Genomic DNA, 21,095 nt, shown 5'->3' on the forward strand with positions numbered 1-21,095 from the left:
ATTGTCAGTTCTCTGAAAAAGAATTTCTCCATGTTCCTGTGCATATTAGTTCATCCCCCAAAGCATGTGATTTGATTACCACTTTCTCAGTACATGTAACTCCAGTTGTTGTCTTTATTTGCCACAGAATTATCTGGTTTCCTTTAAACTCTAATTATGGCATTTGATTGTAACTATTGGTGGCAGTAAATTTCATGACATAGGAGTTTTGTAATCTACGGACTTAGAAATAATTTTACACATACACTTAAAATTTACTAAGTGTAAGTTTGAGTGACTTTTTCATCTGTCTCATAAGAAAGGAAGATGTGATGTTTAATTGTGCTTTCAAAATTACAGGAAAGATGCAGTTAGGCAAAATAAAGGAAATATAAATTCAAAGGGAGGTAAAGAGGTCAGAACTTGTAGATGATGTGATTGTATACTTGATAAAAATCACAGAGAATGAAATTAAAAACTATAACAACTAATAAGACATTTTAGTAAGGTGGCAGTACAATTTTTTTTTCTTTCGAGATGGAGTCTCACTCTGTCACCCAGGCTGGAGTGCAGTGGCACAATCTCAGCTCACTGTAACCTCCACCTCCTGGGTTCAAGCGATTCTCCTATCTCAGCCTCCCTAGTAACTGGGATTACAGGTACCTGCCACCAAACCCAGCTAATCTTTTGTATTTTTAGTGGAGACAGGGTTTCATCATGTTGGCTGGGGTGGTCTTGAACTCCTGACCTCAAGTGATCCACCTGCCTCGGCCTTCCAAAGTGCTGGGATTATAGGCCTGAGCCACCGCACCCAGCCACAAAATTAATACACAAATAAATCAATAGCTTTTCTAGATAGTTAGAAAATATAATGGAAACAAAGATCTCATTTATAATAAAAACAAAAAATGCCTGGCAACAAACTAATAATAAGTGTGCAAGATCCAATTGCTGAATAAAAAACACCTAAAGTTCGCCAGGGACACAAAAGGAAACTTGAATAACTGGAAAAGCATACCATATTCTTGGATAAGAGATTTCAATATTAAACATTTAACCTCCCTAAGTTAACATAAAATGTTTCAACATAATCTCAATCACAATACCAATAGTTTTTTTGACAAGAAAGGCTGTTCATGTAAATAAACTTGCAAGAATTTATAGAAAATTTTGTAAAAAGAAAAATAATGAGGGATGGGGTAGAGGGAAACAACCTATCAGATATTAAAATGTATATAAAATTATAATAATTAAAACAATTATCTAAGCACATGAATAGACTAGTAAATGAAAGACTAGAGACCAAGTAGGCCAAATGCATGCAGGAATGTTGTATATATTAAAGGAGGCATTGCCTGTGAGTTGAGAAGTCATGGATTATCAGTAAATGATATTTGGAACAACTGAATATTTATATATTTATAAAAGAAAATTAGATTGGTTCATATATTAGTCTTTATATCAAAATTAATTTCACTTGGATAGAAAAGTGTGTTTTATCATTAGAGTGGGAAGCATAATATAAAATCCAGAAGCTATAAGAAAAATATTGATAAACTCAGTTATGTAAAGGTGAAAACATTCTGCTGAGAAAACCACAATAAACAAAGGCAATGGTGAAACAACAAACTGGCATAAAGTTTTGAGGTATTATACTCAAAGGACTAATTTTTTAAATTTATAGACCACTCTTACAAATTCATCAGAAAAAATAACAAAAGCAGAGCAAGTACAAGAACAGGCAGTCCAATGAAAAGGAAGTGAAAAATAAACTACAAAGAAATACCACCTTTCATCCCATACAAGCAGTGCGGAAGAGGTTGGTAAGCCTTGCCAAGTGTGTAAGGAAACAGGTACTCTCAATCATGATTGATGGGAATCTAAATTGGCACAGAATTGGAGAGCAATGTGGAAATTTTTTATCAAAATTAAAAATACACATATCCTTTGACTCAGTGAGTGTGCTTCCAGGAATTTATCATACTGATAATACTCTTATGTATATGAAATGCTACATAAAAATTGTATTTCTTGTAGACTTATTTGTAATAGAAAAAGATTGGGGTCGGGCGCGGTGGCTCACGTGTGTAATCCCAGCAGTTTGGGAGCCTGAGGTGGGTGGATCACCTGAGGTCAGGAGTTCGAGACCAGCCTGACCAACATGGTGAAACCCCCATCTCTACTAAAAATAGAAAAATTAGCTGGGTTTGGTGGCACATGCCTGTAATCTCAGCTACTTGGGAGGCTGAGGCAGGAGAATCGCTTGAACCTAGGAGGCGGAGTTTGCAGTGGGCCAAGATCACGCCATTGTACTCCAGCCTAGGCAACAGAGACTCTGTCTCAAAAAAGAAAAAGATTGGAAACTGCCTTATGCATCAGCAGGGAAATATGCAAATAAATGTTAGTACTTTTATCTCTTAAGTGGAATTATATGTAGCCCCTAGATAATGAGGCTCTCTCTCTCTCTCTCTCTCTCTCTCTCTCTCTCTCTCTCTCTATATATATATATATATATATATATATGCTGTGTAGCATGCATATATATGTATATATAGGCATATATGTGTGTGTATGTATGTATATATATGCACACACACGTACACATTTATATGAAAAAAGTCTCCAAATCATGTTGAGCGAAAAAGCAGAGTAGTGTGTGTGTGTGTGTAAATAGAAACACATATTACTATGTGCTTATATAAGATATCCTAAAGTTGTTTTTTTTTTTTTAATGGAGGGGGTGGGACAGAGTCTTGCTGTGTCACCTAGGCTGGAATGCAGTGGTTTGATCTCGGCTTACTGCAACCTCTGACTCCCAGGTTCAAGTGATTCTCCTGCCTCATCCTCCCAAGTAGCTGAGTACAGGCATGCGCCACCACACCCGGCTAGCTTTTGTATTTTTTGGTAGACATGGGGTTTCCCTGTTTTGGCCAGGCTGGTCTCAAACTCCTGGCCTCAAGTGATCCGCCTGCCTCAGCTTCCCAAAGTGTTGGGATTACAGGCGTGAGCCACCACGCCCAGCCAATCTTAAAGATGTCTTTAGGAAGGATACGTGAAGAATAAAAGGTGGGAGGCATGTGAATATATTATCTATTAAAAAAAAGAAGTCACTTGTTATTTTTAAAAATTTTGGACAAGCTCTTAATGATTATACATTGTATCTATTTGGTCATATTCCCCAAATGCATGTAGATAAAGCAAATCCTTTATGTGCCCAGTATTAGTATTGTCTGTGAGGTGTCACAGTTCACATTAAACCCTGATCCTAGGTTTCAGATAAAGTCCTCATTTATTAGACTGTTGAAAGTTTAGACAGTGAAAATTGGCATTTAATTTAGTTGAAATTTTTAGAGCCATTCTTATTGTTCAACATTTTGGAATGAAAGTTGGTGTTTGTATTTGTATTTATGTATTGAGAATCTGGGTTTTTTTGTTTTTTTTTTTTTTTCGGTCACTGACTTTCTCAAACATTTATTGAGGTATTACTGTTGACCAGGCACTGTGCTTCTGTGAATTTGAAGACTTAACAGTATGGGCTACTGGAGCTAGTTCCTGCACTGAAAGGTACCTAATCCTGCAAGGCAAAAATACAAATTCACAAATAGCCTCCAGACTTCTTTTTAGGGTTAGTTTCAACTACTTTCTTGCCACATTATTTTTTAAATCACAAATGTTAATACGTTATCAATTGATTAATTTTAGATTTATCAAAATTGTGCTTACCTTCTGATAATATTGCTTATATAAGTTCAAAATTGCCTAAAGATTGGGCAGGATTGGATAGCAAGAGAGTGAAAGAGAATCATGAATGCAAATAATACTTAAGATTGCAGAATCACCCTTTAATTAGAGTTAACTGGCACCATCGTGGGAATGCCCGTTACCTACCTATTTATATTCCCTTAAGTAGTCATTGCAGTCTGACTCTGGCAATGAAAAAAAAAAAAGATCATGTTTTAGTGCAACTGTTTTCAAACTTGAGTGTGCATCCTCTGGAGCATTGATTAAAACACATCTCTGGATCTCACCCCAATGACTTTTGATTCAGTCAGTGTGGGCAAGGGCCCCTTGCATTTCCAACAGGTGCCCAGGGGATACTGAAAATGCCGGTCCAAGACCACACTTTAAAAGCCTGTTTGAGTGATTACGGAGACTAACTACAAAGTGAAAATGTTCTTAGTACTCAGAATAAACTGCAAAATGCAGAGACCATTTGAAAATGTAAGATGGAGTTTAAATCCTATTATTTAATTCTAACCCAGCAAATTTCTGAGGGGTAATTCCAACTCCCAAGTGCTTTTGTACTTGATGTCTCAGAAACTAGTTTTATCGTCACAGACTCATAGGCTTCTAGTGAGGGTGGGGGAATCTGGGCTCCACAGAATAATCAAAGAAGTCCAAAAAGACAATCTTGATTTCAACCCAGCATCTCAAAATAAGCCAAATGTTCTCAGAACACATTCAATTTTTAAGGTTTCTTAGGCAACCGTTTTTCTCCCCCCTATGAAAATGTTAAGAATAACTTCAGGTTACAACTTTGGTACAAAATTGCCAAAATTTCAGGTTGAAAGCATAATAACTTAATTTTTTTCTCTAGACGTCATAAAATTATCAGTGAATAGAAGGGAAAAGATTTCATGTATTTGAACATTTATAAAACCTTAGAAAAGATTTTGTCTTTAGCTGCTTTCTGGTTAAAGAGGACATGAAAAGCCAAGCTGGCTAGATTTGCTTTCTGGGCTTTTTTTTTTTTTAATTTTAATTTTAATTTTTTAATTATTATTTTACTTTAAGTTCTAGGGTACATGTGCACAACGTACATGTTTCTTACATATGTATACATGTGCCATGTTGGTGTGCTACACCCGTTAACTCGACATTTACATTAGGTATATCTCCTAATGCTATCCCTCCCCTCTCCCTCCACCCCACAACAGTGCCCAGAGTGTGATGTTCCCCTTCCTGTGTCCATGTGTTCTCATTGTTCAGTTCCCACCTATGAGTGAGAACATGTGGTGTTTGGATTTCTGTCCTTGCACTAGTTTGCTCAGAATGATGGTTTCTAGCTTCATCCATGTCTCTACAAAGGACATGAACTCATCCTTTTTTCTGGTTGCATAGTATTCCATGGTGTATATGTGCCACATTTTCTTAATCCAGTCTATCACTGATGGACATTTGGGTTGGTTCCAAGTCTTTGCTATTGTGAATAGTGCTGCAGTAAACATACGTGTGCATGTGTCTTTATAGCAGCATGATTTATAATCCTTTGGGTATATACCCAGTTAATGGGATGGCTGGGTCAAATGGTATTTCTAGTTCTAGATCCCTGAGGAATCACCACACTGTCTTTCACAATGGTTGAACTAGCTTACAGTCCCACCAGCAGTGTAAAAGTGTTCCTGTTTCTCCACATCCTCTCTAGCACCTGTTGTTTCCTGACTTTTTAATGATCGCCGTTCTAACTGGTGTGAGATGGTATCTCGTTGTGGTTATGATTTGCATTTCTCTGATGGCCAGTGATGATGAGCATTTTTTCATGTGTCTTTTGGCTGCATAAATGTCTTCTTTTGAGAAGTGTCTGTTCATATCCTTTGCCCACTTTTTGATGGGGTTGTTTGATTTTGTCTTGTAAATTTGTTTTAAGTTCTTTGTAGATTCTGGATATTAGCCCTTTGTCAGATGGGTAGATTGTAAAATTTTTCTCCCATTCTGTAGGTTGCCTGTTCACTCTGATGGTAGTTTCTTTTGCTGTGCAGAAGCTCTTTAGTTTTATTAGATCCCATTTGTCAATTTTGGCTTTTGTTGCCATTGCTTTTGGTGTTTTAGTCATGAAGTCCTTCCCCATGCCTGTGTCCTGAATGGTATTGCCTAGGTTTTCTTCTAGGGTTTTTACAGTTTTAGGTCTAACATTTAAGTCTTTAATCCATCTTGAATTAATTTTTGCATAAGGTGTAAGGAAGAGATCCAGTTTCAGCTTTCTATATGTGGCTAGCCAGTTTTCCCAGGACCATTTATTAAATAGGGAATCCTTTCCCCATTTCTTGCTTTTGTCAAATTTGTCAAAGATCAGATGGTTATAGACGTGTGGTATTATTTCTGAGGGCTCTATTCTGTTCCATTGGTCTATATCTCTGTTTTGGTACCAGTACCATGCTGTTTTGATTACTGTAGCCTTGTAGTATAGTTTGAAGTCAGGTAGTGTGATGCCTCCAGCTTTGTTCTTTTGGCTTAGGATTGTCTGGGCAATGCGGGCTCTTTTTTGGTTCCATATGAACTTTAAAGTAATTTTTTCCAATTCTGTGAAGAAAGTCAGTGGTAGTTTGATGGGGATGGCATTGAATCTATAAATTACCTTGGGCGGTATGGCCATTTTCACGATATTGATTCTTCCTATCCATGAGCATGGAATGTTCTTCCATTTATTTGTGTCTTCTTTTATTTCATTGAGCAGTAGTTTGTATTTCTCCTTGAAGAGGTCCTTCACATCCCTTATAAGTTGGATTCCTAGGTATTTTATTCTCTTTGATGCAATTGTGAATGGGAGTTCACTCATGATTTGGCTCTCTGTCATTGGTGTATAGGAATGCTTGTGATTTTTGCACATTGATTTTGTATCCTGAGACTTTGCTGAAGTTGCTTATCAGCTTAAGGAGATTTTGGGCTGAGATGATGGGGTTTTCTAAATATACAATCATGTCATCTGCAAACAGGGACAATTTGACTTCCTCTTTTCCTAATTGAATACTCTTTATTTCTTTCTCTTGCCTGATTGCCCTGGCCAGAACTTCCAACACTATGTTGAATAGGAGCGGTGAGAGAGGGTATCCCTGTCTTGTGCCAGTTTTCAAAGGGAATGATTCCAGTTTTTGCCCATTCAGTATGATATTGGTTGTGGGTTTGTCATAAATAGCTCTTATTATTTTGAGATACGTCCCATCAATACCTAGTTTATTGAGATTTTTTAGCACGAAGGGCCATTGAATTTTGTCAAAGGCGTTTTCTGCATCTATTGAGATAATCATGTGGTTTTTGTCTTTGGTTCTTTTTATATGCTGGATTACATTTATTGATTTGTGTATGTTGAACCAGCCTTGCATCCCAGGGATGAAGCCAACTTGGTAGTGGTAGATAGGCTTTTAGATGTGCTGCTGGATTCAGTTTGCCAATATTTTATTGAGGATTTTTGCATCAATGTTCATCAGGGATATTGATCTAAAATTCTTTTTTTTTTTATTGTGTCCCTGCCAGCCTTTGGTATCAGGATGATGTTGGCCTCATAAAATGAGTTAGGGAGGATTCCCTCTTTTTCTATTGACTGGAATAGTTTCAGAAGGAATGGTACCAGCTCCTCTTTGTACCTCTAGTAGAATTCGGCTGTGACTCTGTCTGGTCCTGGACTTTTTTTGGTTGGTAGGCTATTAGTTATTGCCTCAATTTCAGAACCTGTTATTGGTCTATTCAGGGATTTAACTTCTTCCTGGTTTAGTCTTGGGAGGGTGTATGTGTCCAGGAATTTATCCATTTCTTCTAGATTTTCTAGTTTATTTGCATAGAGGTGTTTATAGTATTCTCTGATGGTAGTTTGTATTTCTGTGAGATCGGTGGTGATATCCCGTTTATCATTTTTTATTGCATCTATCTGATTCTTGTCTCTTTTCTTCTTTATTAGTCTTGCTAGCAGTCTATCAATTTTGTTGATCTTTTCAAAAAACCAGCTCCTGGATTCATTGATTTTTTGAAGGGTTTTTTGTGTGTCTATCTCCTTCAGTTCTGCTCTGATCTTAGTTATTTCTTGCCTTCTGCTAGCTTTTGAATGTGTTTGTTCTTGCTTCTCTAGTTCTTTTAATTGTGATGTTAGGGTGTCAATTTTAGATCTTTCCTGCTTTCTCTATGGGCATTTAGTGCTATAAATTTCCCTCTACACACTGCTTTAAATGTGTCCTAGAGGTTCTGTTATGTTGTGTCTTTGTTCTCATTGGTTTCAAAGAACATCTTTATTTCTGCCTTCATTTCGTTATGTACCCAGTAGTCATTCAGGAGCAGGTTGTTCAGTTTCCATGTAGTTGAGCAGTTTTGAGTGAGTTTCTTAATCCTGAGTTCTAGTTTGTTTGCACTGTGGTCTGAGAGACAGTTTGTTATAATTTCTGTTCTTTTACATTTGCTGAGGAGTGCTTTACTTCCAACTATGTGGTCAATTTTGGAATAAGTGTGATGTGATGCTGAGAAGAATGTATATTCTGTTGATTTGGGGTGGAGAGTTCTGTAGATGTCTATTAGGTCTGCTTGGTGCAGAGCTGAGTTCAATTCCTGGATATCCTTGTTAACTTTCTGTCTCGTTGATCTGTCTAATGTTGACAGTGGGGTGCTAAAGTCTCCCATTATTATTGTGTGGATGTCTAAGTCTCTTTGTAGGTCTCTAAGGACTTGCTTTATGAATCTGGGTGCTCCTATTTTGGGTGCATATATATTTAGGATAGTTAGCCCTTCTTGTTGAATTGATCCCTTTACCATTATGTAATGGCCCTCTTTGTCTCTTTTGGTCTTTGTGGTTTAAAGTCTGTTGTATCAGAGACTAGAATTGCAACCCCTGCTTTTTTTTGTTTTCCATTTGCTTGGTAGATCTTCCTCTATCCCTTTATTTTGAGCCTATGTGTGTCTCTGTACATGAGATGGTTCTCCTGAATACAGCACACTGATGGGTCTTGACTCTTTATCCAATTTGCCAGTCTGTGTCTTTTAACTGGGGCATTTGGCCCATTTACATTTAAGGTTAATATAGTTATGTGTGAATTTGATCCCGTCATTATGATGTTAGCTGGTTATTTTGCTCGTTAGTTGATGCAGTTTCTTCCTAGCATCGATGGTCTTTACAATCTGGCATGTTTTTGCAGTGGCTTGTACCAGTTGTTCATTTCCATGTTCAGTGCTTCCTTCAGGAGCTCTTGTAAGGCAGGCCTGGTGGTGACAAAGTCTCTCAGCATTTGCTTGTCTGTAATGGATTTTTTTTCTCTTTCACTTATGAAGCTTAGTTTGGCTGGATATGAAATTCTGGTTTGAAAATTCTTTTCTTTAAGAATGTTAAATATTGGCCCCCACTGTCTTCTGGCTTGTAGATTTTCTGCCAAGAGATCCGCTGTTAGTCTGATGGGCTTCCCTTTGTGGGTAACCCGACCTTTCTCTCTGGCTGCCCTTAATATTTTTTCCTTTGTTTCAACTTTGGTGAATCTGACAATTATGTGTCTTGGAGTTGCTCTTCTCGAGGAGTATCTTTGTGGCATTCTCTGTATTTCCTGAATTTGAATATTGGTCTGCCTCGCTCGATTGGGGAAGTTCTCCTGGATAATATCCTGAAGAGTGTTTTCCAACTTGGTTCCATTCTCCCCATCACTTTCAGGTACACCAGTCAGACGTAGATTTGGTCTTTTCACATAGTCCCATATTTCTTGGAGGCTTTGTTCGCTTCTTTTTACTCTTTTTTTCCTAAACTTCTCTTCTCGCTTCACTTCATTCATTTGATCTTCAGTCACTGATAGCCTTTCTTCCACTTAATCAAATCGGCTACTGAAGCTTGTGCATGCTTCACGTAGTTCTCATGCCATGGTTTTCAGCTCCGTCAGGTCATTTAAGGATTTCTCTAGGCTGTTTATTCTAGTTAGCCATTCGTCTAATCTTTTTTCAAGGTTTTTAGCTTCTTTGTGGTGGGTTCGAACATCCTCCTTTAGCTCAGGAAGTTTGTTATTGCCGATCGTCTGAAGCCTTCTTCTCTCAACTCGTCAACATTATTCTCCGTCCAGCTTTGTTCCGTTGCTGGCGAGGAGCTGCGTTCCTTTGGAGGAGAAGAAGCGCTTTGATTTTTAGAATTTTCAGCTTTTCTGCTCTGGTTTCTCCCCATCTTTGTGGTTTTATCTACCTTTGGTCTTTGTTGATGGTGACATACAGATGGAGTTTTGGTGTGGATGTCCTTTCTGTTTGTTAGTTTTCCTTCTAACAGTCAGGACCCTCAGCTGCAGGTCTGTTGGAGTTTGCTGGAGGTCCATTCCAGACCCTGTTTGTTTGGGTATCACCAGTGGAGTCTGCAGAACAGCAAATATTGCAGAACAGCAGATGTTGCTGCCTGATTGTTCCTCTGGAAGCTTCGTCTCAGAGGGGCACCTGGCTGTATGAGGTGTCAGTCGGCCCCTACTGGGAAGTGTCTCTCAGTTACGCTACTTGGTGGTCAGGGACCCACTTGAGGAGGCAATCTGTCCGTTCTTAGATCTTAAATTCTGTGCTGGGAGAACCACTACTCTCTTCAAAGCTGTCAGACAGGGTCATTTAAGTCTGCAGAAGTTTCTGCTGCCTTTTGTTCAGCTATGCCCTGCCCACAGAAGTGGAGTCTATAGAGGCAGGCAGGCCTCCTTGATCTGCGGTGGGCTTCACCAAGTTGGAGCTTTCAGGCCACTTTGTTTACCTACTCAAACCTAAGCAATGGCGGACACCCCTCTCCCAGCCTCGCTGCCACCTTGCAGTTCAATCTCAGACTGGTGTGCTAGCAGTGAGCGAGGCTCCATGGGCGTGGGACCCTCTGAGCCAGGCGTGAGATATAATCTCCTGGTGTGCTGTTTGCTCAGTTGGAAATGCAGAAATCACCCATCTTCTGCGTTGCTCACACTGGGAGCTGCAGACTGGAGCTGTTCCTATTTGGCCATCTTGGAACCTCAATCCCCCTGCTTTTTTTTTTTTTTTTTAATTGAGGATTAAAAGAACAGTTTATCCTGAATCTCTCAGTTAAGCTACTTCTTGACATTGCTGTGGAAGTAATGTATTTGCATATTGTTTGAATATACAACTTTTAACAGTACATAGCTGGAACCTTAGCTTGATTGATGGTGTTTCTGTATATATCTGCTGGGTCTGCAGAGCTCAAGGAATACTCTGGAGATCCTTTGAAGAAGGTTTCCATTGACTAGATGGGAACTGATACTGTTTCAGCTGCTTATTACAGGGTATTTGAAGTTTTAAAGCCACAGACTACAATGAGAAATACGTTTACATTGTGGCCCAATACTCACTCATATGCACATACATATATTCATGAGTGCACATCTACATACACACATGCGACTATGTATATACATGTACATGTATACATATGACTGAAACTAAAGTTTCATGAAGCAATACTTATCCATACTGTGTGCAGTTAACTCTGGTTATTTTCTACTCTATTCAGTTAGGTTTTTAGAAATGCTGGTCAGTACCTACATTATTAATTCTGTAACCCATTAGTTGCACCTTACATTCTGAAAAACACTGCTTTGGGCAAATGAAACAGGAGGTTAGAGCATTTACAACACATGTATGAAAGGCCTGGGGACAGAGTCTCCATTGTAGAGGTTTGTTTTGTTTGGCATTTCTTTTTTGGGGGACTGGGGGGGTGGGCAGAGTCTTGCTCTGTTGCCCAGGCTGGCTTGCAGTGGTGCAATCTTGGCTCACTGGAACCTCTGCCTCCCAGATTCAAGCGATTGTCCTGCCTCAGCCTCCCAAGTAGCTGGGATAACAGGCGCCCACCACCACACCCAGCTAATTTTTTGTATTTTTAGTAGAGATGAGGTTTTGCCATGTTGGCCAGGCTGGTCTTGAACTCCTCACCTCAGGTGATCCACCTGCCTTGGCCTCCCAAAGTGCTGGGATTACAGGTGAGAGCCACCACGCCCGGTCTTGTTTAGCATTTCTAACAGGTACCCAAATGATTTTGATACTGCTGGTTCAGGACCACATTTTGAACAACCGCAATTTTAGTGATTATAGAGACTAAATGCAAAAGGAAAGTGTTCTTTCTTTTGTTGTTCCTGGTTGAATGGCTTCCTATAGGATGTACCCTCCTCTTCACACACACCAGGAGGCTGTCATTTCACACAGGTGTGAGTGGTGGCTACATGCTGATGCCAGCCATCACAATTCCCTTTTCTAAACATAAGTCTCCAAGTAGAAATGTTCTATCTTACTGATCTCAAGATGCAAACCAGGTAGAAATGTTTTTGTCTTACCTGATTTCAAATACAAACAAAATTTAAAGTCCTGAAGGTCAGAAGAGAAATTACCCAGAAGGAAATTCCTGGTTTTAAGTGTATCCTCTTCATTAAGTTTCTGTAAATAATTTACAGTTTTCACAAGAAAACGGAAATGCTATGTCTCTGAGAAAGTACTCACTGATGATGTTAACAGGGTAACTTGTATTAACAAGAAAATGCAATTGTTATACATTAGGTAACTGTTTTTATGATTAAAATTTAACTATCTAGTTAAAACTTTTTATTGCCTAGTAACTTCATCATTTTACATCATTTTTGAGTAACGTTTATCGATCATATTTAAATTTTTCCAGTTAGTAAATTGTTAACAGTAAATCATTTAGCAAATTTTGATTTTATAAGCCACTCACTCCTCAGAAGATAACTTCATTACAACAATTTGAAATATTTCCACTTTGTTTATATTCATTTTATATTTGTATATGATGGCAATGATGTTGAATTTAAGCATGATAAATCTTGGATTTCAATTTCATAGTTAATACCCAAGAAAGTTCTACACATCTCAAGAAAATCCATCAATCCCACATAGTCTCAGGTTTCTAATCTGTTAAAAAGGAGATAATATTCCTCACCTTTACTATTTTACAAAGTTGTTGTGAAGATAAAGTGAGAATTAATATAGAAACCCTTTATAATTCATAAAGCATTGTACTATTCCATTTTCAAATCACTTTAACAGTTCTAGAAAAGAAAGTTTCTACCGTGAAACCAATTTTAATTACAGTGATAGTTGAATATATCAATCTTGACCTTTACTCTTTTAACAAAAGATTAAAAAGCCATTTCAGAGTCGAGGGAACATGCCTTGACCTATAAAGACAATAAATAAGATGATATAATTGTTCTTTTTCTTCCTGCCTTATTAGCATATAAGGGAATGACGGTTAATATTTACATTAAGAGAGAGTTCTAATTGTCCGTATATATGATATTCTGTTTGGAACATTGCATAGATGTGTATGTAACCAACATGTCCAGGGAAGCCTCTTTTGGTTCCATGTAAATCATAGAAAAGACTTAACACCTCTTCCCATTTTGCTGCATTTCAAACTGAGGTTTACCTTCTTGGCATTATCAACTGTCCCTAAATGATCCCTGTGCTCCAGCCAGTCTTGATTACTTGTACTAGAAGTATCTGCAAGTGGCATAGGTTTTACTGAAGATTTTGTAGGGGAAAGCACTGTTTAGCATCACACCCTCTAAAAGACGGTCACACAAAGCCTCTTTTGTACCACCTTGTTCTCCCCACTCTGTCCTTTTATTCTGCCAGTGATCCTCCACCTTCAGTCTTTCCAGGTCTGGGATCATTCCATCTCCTCTAAATCTCAGAATCTCTCAATGCTTCAGTGAACACTTAAACCTGAGAGCAACTCTGCAAAACAAAGGGCCATCCTATGAGAAGGACTCTCCTTTAGAAGGCAATGGGGACTTAAAATAGGGAAAATGCATTCCCTTATAATAGGAAAAATGCGTTCCCTTATAATAGGGAAAATGTGTTTTTTCTTTTCTATTACATTTTTCTTTTCACAATTTGTATTGCCTTTGAAAAAATGTAATATTGATCCCTTCTTTGAACATGGGAAGAGAACACAAGCACAACGTTTATTGGACATCATTTGACCCTCTCCTCCCCACCCCCATTCTCTTTTCCTCCGGGCTTAGGTTAAGACTTTTCTCCAAAATCTCTTTTTTGATGCTGATTTTTGGACAGATGTGGCACAAGCCTCAGGGTGGCTCTTGAATGCTTGGAGACTGTCTGCCTGTCCTTCATTCCAACAAGGCAGCATTAGCATCTTGGTGATTGGGGAAGTTTTCAGCCTGAGTTTTAGGCCACGGATTTATTGCACTGTCTCTGTCTCCCAGGAGATAATAGGTGCCCTGTACCCTACAGGTTCTTCCTAGAAGGGTTGCTGTATCTTTGCTGGAGCTCCACTAAACTTTGTATTTTTTCTCCCTGGTGTGAAATACGACATCTCCCTTGCCCTTTCTGAATTCCTAATCCTAATTCCTGAGAAATCATGGAAGTTCCCTTCACTGCTGTAGTCTGTCACAAAATATGCATGCTTGGCATACTCAAAAGAAATGACGTTTTCTGTCGTACAGAATCTGTGCATTTTTCTTGAATCTACCTGACAAGAACAAAGGCCAGGTGATTGTTTGTATGGTCATATTTTTATCACATTTGTGACCATACCACTTTGTACACTGGAAGCAAATTAATTGGTATAGACTCTAGCTCTCCAGGCTTAGTGTGGAGATCGTCTTGCCCAAATGAAGGCAACTCCTAGGATTGTGTCTTTCAAGGATTCAAAGTTTGGTTAGCGGAGCTGACTCACATATGTATTTGCTGTAATTCTCCAGTTCCTCTCTGGTGCTCCAAATATTTTCTCATAGCAACCCATACACCTTCCCCTCTTTCTTCACTCAATTGAATTCACTCACAGCAAAAGTCATGGCATGGGGGTGGATCATCTCTACTCTCTGATGAAATCTAATTTACTCTGAATAGGCTTCATTGTAAACCACTCTCTCAGCAAGTTGCTCCAACCAGGTTTGATTTTTCTATTTATGTTCCATAGCACTTTGTCATATGACATCTTGCAAAGAGATCTTTTCACGTTCCTGCTAATATGTGGTCAGAAATCTGGCATGTAAATTGGCATGTAATGTGGAAGTTTATTATGTGAACTTTGACTCTTGAACCTTTGCTAGACTTTGAGACCACATATAATTCCTAAGGCTGGGAAACTTTTCATCGTCTTTTATCACTTTTCTGCCCCAGAGACCAGCCACTCTGACATTTCAGCAGTCTGTCTAAAGGCAGTGCTGAATCCCCCTCTTCATCTTCCGAAAATATTTCTGGCTTCCAGTAGCACTGAATGGAGGGTTCCCATCTTTGGCTGAGAACCAACAATGGCTCACCCCACCATTTGATCTTACAGGAGTTGCCATAGAGTCTTATCTGATTGTGAGGCAATAGTCCAGGATCCTCATGAACCAGTCTTAATTCCCAAGCACTATGTATCCTAACGTTAGATAATCATAGGGAGGAGGTGTACACTATTAGTGACTCAGTCCCAGGGTGATCATTTAATAGATTACATATAGGCAGTGTATCTTAGTTCAGAGAATTGATTTTTTAAATAATAAACAAGGATATTTTCATAGCCTAAAGCTTTGTAAGTTTAAAGAAAAAAAAGGAGAATGTTTATCCCCATTTTTAATGGAAAAAATGAACTTTTTAATCTTAAAAGAAAATTGGTTCTGTACCATTAAGTAAAAAAAGGCAGAAGAAGATTTTTAAAAATTGAAAGAATCTAAGAGAAAGGAAAAAGAGAGGAAGGAGCAACGCTCAAGAAGAGAGATATCACTGAGGCTTTGCGTTATTAGTCTAACTTAGGTTGTCACAAGGCCTCTTGTTAATGTGATTACAGTACTTTGCACTACAGTTGAAATTTCAATAACAAAATGATCCGTATTCTTAGAATAAAGACTATGCGGCAGAGAAATGAGCAGGAAAAACATTTTAGAATCTATTCATGTCAATGTGTTTGATATGTGTATTTGAAACGTTCTAATCACATAGTGATGAAATAAAGGCCATTGTGTTCATTTCAAGTAAAAATACAGCACTACCAAGCCTTCTCCCTTAGACTCCCACCTTTAGAGCTGTGATTTGAAAATATGTTTGTATTCATCCCTTTCATTCTCACTGCAGTGTTATCACCAGTTTCTCACCTCAATCCTGGACTATTATGATAGCTTCCAAGTTGGTTTTCATGTCTAGATTCTCTCCTATCCTACATTATATCCCAAATTATTAATAATATATGAAGTGATGTCAGATTAATTCCCTTTCTCAAGACTTTTTAACGGTGGCCCACATCCTATATAATTGAACACTCCTAGCCACAAAGTTGCAGTCTGTATATATTTACCTATCCCTAAAGTAACCTTATCATTTGGCCAATTGTATTAGTTCATTTTCATGCTGCTGAAAAAGACATACACGAGACTGGGCAATTTACAAAGGAAAGCGGTTTAATGTATAACTCACAGTTCAACATGGCTGGGGAAGCCTCACAGTCATGGCAGAAGGCAAGAAGGAGCAAGTCACAGCTTATGTGAATGGTGGCAGGCAAAAAGAGAGCTTGGGCAGAGAAACTCCCGTTTTTAAAACCATGAAATCTCGTGAGATCCATTCATTATCAGGAAAGCAGCACAGGAAAGACCCGCCCGCATTATGCAGTCATCTCCCACCGGGTCGCTCCCACAACACATGGGAATTATGGGAACTACAAGATTAGATTTGTGTGGGGACACAGACCCAAACCATATTACCAATCTTACCCTTCCTTGAACCTACATTATGCAATCTTATCTTGTTTGCTTTGCCTAAAATGTTCACTAACCTGCCCTTATCAGAATGCCAGGTATTATTTGTCAATTTTCTTTTTTTTTTAATTATTATTATACTTTAAGTTTTAGGGTACATGTGCACAACGTGCATGTTTGTTACATATGTATACATGTGCCATGTTGGTGTGCTGCACCCATTAATTCGTCATTTAGCATTAGGTATGTCTCCTAATGGTATCCCTCCCCACTCCCCCCACCCCACAGCAGTCCCCAGAGTGTGATGTTCCCCTTCATGTGTCATGTTTGTCAATTTTCTACTAAAGAACTGCCTTACCCATGCTCTGTCAAACTGTAACAGCAAGAAGTAATTTCCCTTCCTTCCAGTAATATTCAATTATTTAATTCATTCAGTTTGCCTTTAATCACTTACATATTTATGAAACTCTGCTAGTTTAACGAATTTCCCACTATCAGCAGCACACACCGTAGTTGCACTGGGAGAGGAATAGTGTTGATTTTATTCTTATACTTAAAAAAAAGCTTGAATTTGAATCAGTTTTAAATTCTAGCTAACTCGTAACCTAATCATTTTCGTTGCATGAAGCTATGGGGATATAATATCTTTGTTGAGGTTAGGAGCATTTCCTCAGATGATATATGAGAATATCACATTGAACACTTGGGCCAGTAATCTTTTGGATCAATGAGCCTACTTTTAAGCAAATTTTCCATCGGTGTTAACTGATCATCATTTCCTACCTTAAATATGACAGTCATGAGTATTGTGGTAAAACATCATTTAGTGTTACGTATATTTCTACCTAGCAGAATTTATAAATTTTTCCTAATGAATGAGCTTAACTTTTTAAGTGATCCACAATAAACTGGAAGCATGTGATCTTACCAGTTCACTTTGGGATTAGTGTTTTAGGTGTCAAATGCTGATGTGTGCCATTTTTTTCTTGAGATTGGTAAACTCTCAGAAGGTTGAACAAATATTTACCTAAATATCTAACCTACAATAATGGAAAATTTAACAAATCAATTTAATCTTTGATGAGACTGGTAGAAATTTATCCTAATTCACTAACATTTTATCTAGCTAATTTGCACACTATTCCTCTGTCCCTCTACCCAACCCCTCCCCATATGCATAAAACTACCCCCTTGAAACTATGATAAACCCAAATCATGGGCTAATTCGTAGGAGTGACATTAGTAATCCGTTTGGAATCATGCAGCTAGTTAATCCTTCATATCTTTGTAATTTCAAAGGCTCATTATTACTCTTCTTCCCCATTTCTGCATTATTCCTCTTGCCTCTTCCTCACCCTCACTTTCCCACCGTTGTCATAATATATTCCTATGAATGATAGTGTCTTCCTTTACTGTTGTCCCAGAGCTTCTATTCAATCCACAAGCATTTATTGGGCACACTTTGCTTTCACCTATTTTAACCTTACTACTAGCATGGCCCCATTATACCTAGCAAAACCCATCTCCTGGCTTTATCTGAAAATTAGCATTTTTCATACGTCCCTACACTTTCCTCAAAACCTTAATGACATTGCTTTTTCCCTGATTCGCACATACATTATCTACTTCCAACCTATTTTTTCAGCCTCACTCATACCACTCCCATATATACATGAAATGTATATTTATAGCTCATGCCCTACAAACTAGGTTTCTTGCCATTTCCCAAATATGGACAGAGCCTGTGCTTTCTTGCCTCCTGGCTCTATTAAGTAGATTCTTCCTAGATTTCCCTTTTACCCCGTGAACACTTCCATCTTTTAATACATGGGTTTTGAATTCAGAGAGTCTGTAAACTAAGAAAATAAATGTGAATTTTGTAGGTGTTCTTATATCTATTTTTTCCAAGTAGAGAGTTCACAGTTTTCATTACATCCTCAAAAGGGTTAAAGACTCCTCAAAAGTTAAAGACTACTACTCTTATTTTCTTCCACCTTTCTGAACTATGCTTGTATTTTTGTTACAAGTAGTCTTGTTTGGCATATTAGTCTGTTCTCATGCTGCTGATAAAGACATATCTGAGACTAGGTAATTTATAAAGAAAAAGAGGTTTAATGGACTCACAGTTCCATGTGTCTGGGGAGACCTCACAATCATGGCAGAAGGCAAAAGACTCATCTTACATGGCAGCAGGCAAGAGAGAATGAGAGCCAAGCAAAAGGGGAAACCCTTTATAAAGCCATCAGATCTCGTGAGACTTACTCACTACCACAAGAACAGTATTGGGGAAACCACCCCCATGATTCAGTTACCTCCCACTGGCTCCCTCCCACAACATGTTAGAATTGTGGGAGCTACAATTCAAGATGAGATTTGGGTGGGGACACAGACATATAATTTGGTAATTATGCATTTATTCATATATATGACCATGTGTATACCCTATCTCTCTTACTGGATTGTAATGTCTATTGGATTATGAAAAATTTTTGTAATCATGATTTTTTGCACACAACCTTATATATGACAGTCACACAGTTACTATGTACTTAAAAAAGAAAAAAACTTGTTTTTTAAAAAATGTAATCAGGGCTATGATCCTTTCATGAGATTGGAATTCCCTTCAATAAATTTTTTAAATGAATATAATAAATACATGTTAATTTTTTGTATGCTTCTCAGAAGTTCTTATCAGTGAGGTGGTAACTAAATGGCCTGGTTATCCCATTGGACTAATTAATAAGCCTTAAAGAATTCATGAGTATTTGGAAGCCCATGGGTTTCCAAGTAGGTTCCAACATGCATGCTGAGGCTGGTGTCTTCCTTGTAGAAGAACTCAGTCTTTATTTCTTGGTTGTCCTATCATTCCATATTTCTTCCTTTCCATTCCCCGGGCTCCACAAATTCGGCACAGGCCTAAGTCAGTTAGGCAGAAGATTCCTAATGCCAAAAGAAATACCCCTTTTGTTATCTGTGTTACAAAGTGACACAAAGAAGAACCAAAATTCTGAAGGTCCAAGGCATTCTAGAATGTCAGTGTATCTGTTCCTGGGGAATCCATTTTCACCCACATATTTCCTTGCTCCTTTCCAAAGCTCTTAAAAAACTGTCCAGAAATGAGAAGGCCATTTCCTAAAAGCCTGGCCTTCTAGGGAATCATCTGGAAATCTAGGACCACCATAAAATAACAGCTTCAATAACAGAAGCAGATCTCTGACTTTTTTTTTTTTCCCAGAAAAAGAAGTGCTGGTTTATCCAACTGAAAAGTGCTTATTAACAAACTGAGAGCATGGACTTCTCCTTTAGTGTTGCTCAGCAATTATGTATCTGGTAATTTACCTTTCATTAAAAATTATAATATCAAAAGTTACAGATCATTTTATTTATATTTACTAGACTGAAATCTTACCTCAAATTCTCCGCACTCAAACTTTAAAGAAAATATAGGTATAATGGCAAATTAGGGTTTTGAGCAAATTCTTCCTATAAGTGAATTGTAGTCACATGAATCCTTTGACTTGTTTTCTGCTCTGTTTTCTCTTTGAAAACAAAGCACTTATTGATCATGTTTTAAGAGATGTTATACCAAAGTCCTTTATAGTTTCACAGTTTAACGTTTTGGTAAAATGTTTGTTTATTCATTACATTTACATTACTCTTTCTGTAATATATCTCTTTTCATTTGTGCAGTATCACTATTTTCAAGTATAGTGGTAAACTGCATTAACATCCATTCTGGCAGAGAGAATGTTTTAGAAGCCTATGTTTCTAGAAGCCTATGTTTCTTAGAAGAGAATGATTAAGAAGTTTACTTAATTTTGTTGTCTAAAAAAAGTTAACAGTAGGATAAATTGTATTACATCTTCCTATGAATTAATTTAATATCTATTTTAAGAATTTTTTTTATGATTTCTTAACCTAACATACTCTTTTCAGTATTATGTTTTATTAACTCCAGGGAAGAATTAGCAACGTGGGAAAATAATGTAAAATAAAATTAAAGCTATTAACTCCTAAGTTGTTTAGAAGAAAATTAGATTTAATGTTGATATAATTGATACTGAGTATTTTGTGTATAAAGTGTTTTACCATAAAGAAATTGGAAACTTGGTAGAAAATTAAGACTTTGCTATAGATATTACTGCATTATTTTTCTTTGGGAGGGGGCAGTATGTTAAAATTTCAAGGCATTATCAATTTCCATAGTCAAAGTATAAGAAAGTTAAATATGTTTTAAAGCTCTAAATATTTTTATAACTGCTTATACTGAATTGTTGATATAATCAGACTGTTAAGAATAATGAAATCAATTTTCTCTCTTAAATTGCATGGTGTGATTTTTTTCTTTTGAATTTAGCTAATATTGTTAATATAGCTCAGTATCCAAATACATGGTGTTCAGTACCTGTTTTTAATGGAACATGCAATACTACCAGGAGTTGAAAGATAGATAACTTTAAATATGAGGTTATTAAGAGTGTATCACATTTATCACTAACACCTGGTACTTAATTAATCATTGCACATGGTATGCTGAGATTTCACGGAATAAAGCTGTTGCTGTGATTGTCCATTCTCTTTTTTGGCTCTGAATTATTTTCTCTTCTACATTCCATTTCTGCTGTCATTTCTAATATTTCTGCCTTAACACCACATTCTAAAATATAATGTAGGGACCATCATTTTACTTCTTCATGTTTG

General features: G+C 37.5%; 1 protein-coding gene across 12 annotated transcripts in view; it reads left to right on the top strand.

Moving 5' to 3' along the window:
* RFX3 (regulatory factor X3) overlaps positions 1-21,095 on the top strand; it is a 310,622-nt gene that overhangs the window by 205,642 nt on the left and 83,885 nt on the right. The window lies entirely within an intron of this gene.

Source organism: Gorilla gorilla, chromosome 13 (genome assembly GCF_029281585.2).
Source record: "Gorilla gorilla gorilla isolate KB3781 chromosome 13, NHGRI_mGorGor1-v2.1_pri, whole genome shotgun sequence".
NCBI classification, from domain to species: Eukaryota; Metazoa; Chordata; class Mammalia; order Primates; family Hominidae; genus Gorilla; species Gorilla gorilla.